The following is a 1,076-nucleotide window of genomic DNA, read 5'->3' as shown; positions in this document are numbered from 1 at the left end:
CGGCCCCATCTCCAGATTGCTGAACCCTTCTAGATGCCAGATCAAGACCCACCAGTGTTAAATGTCGCTCAACATCCAACATTAACAGACCTCACACCCTTCACAAAAATTAACTCAAAATGGATCACAGACTTAAATATAAAATAAAAATTTTAAAACTTCTAGAACATAACACGGGTATGGCTATGGCTTTTTAGAAGATATAATACTAAAGACATGAAAAACATAATTCGTAAGCTGGACTTCATTAAAATTAAAAATTTCTTCTGTGCAAAAGATACTGTCAACAAAATGAGAAAACAAGCCACAAAGAGAAAATATTTGAGAAAGACATATCTGGCAAAGACCTGTTATGCAAAGTATACACGAACACTTAAAATGCAACAACAACAACAAACCACACCAAATAACACAATTAAAAACAGCAAATATCGCTCCTTGGCCTTTTGGCTAAGATCAAGTGTAGTATCTGTTCTTATCAGTAAAAATAGCAAAAGATCTGAACCAACGACTCACCAAAGATATATAGATGTCAAATAAGCATTTGAAAAGACATTCCAACCCATACATTATTAGGGAATTGCAAATTAAAACACCAATGAGACACCACTACACAGAATGGCCAAAACCCAAAACCTTGACAAATATCAAATGCTAGTCAGGGTATGGAGCAATAGAAACTTTAATTTTTCATTGCTGGGGTTAATACAAAATGGTATAGCCACTTTGGAAGGCAGTTCGGCAGTTTCTTAAATATCTAAATATAGTCTTATCATAAAATCTAGCAATCATACTCCTTACTACTACTTATTCCTCTACTCGAAAAAAAAAAAAAAAGTTGAATACTTTTTGTCTACAAAAAAACCTGCACTTGAATTTATAGCAACTTTATTAATAATTGCTGAAACTTGAAAGCAGCCAAGATATTCTTTAGCAGATGAATGGGTCAACTGTGGTATATTCAAACAATGGAGCATTATTCAGCACTAATATATATATATATATATATATATATATATATATATATATATATATATATATATATGAGCTGCCAATCTACCAAGCTATGAAAAGAC

General features: G+C 32.2%; 1 pseudogene; it reads left to right on the top strand.

Moving 5' to 3' along the window:
• Window positions 1-430: 430 nt before the first annotated feature.
• LOC118708593 lies at window positions 431-566 on the top strand (annotated as a pseudogene).
• The last annotated feature ends 510 nt before the right edge of the window (window positions 567-1,076 follow it).

The sequence above is a fragment of the Pipistrellus kuhlii genome, unplaced genomic scaffold, assembly GCF_014108245.1.
Source record: "Pipistrellus kuhlii isolate mPipKuh1 unplaced genomic scaffold, mPipKuh1.p scaffold_m20_p_6, whole genome shotgun sequence".
Classification (NCBI taxonomy): Eukaryota; Metazoa; Chordata; class Mammalia; order Chiroptera; family Vespertilionidae; genus Pipistrellus; species Pipistrellus kuhlii.
The sequence above is the reverse complement of the archived record's forward strand: the minus strand, read 5'-3'. Positions and strand labels throughout refer to the sequence as shown.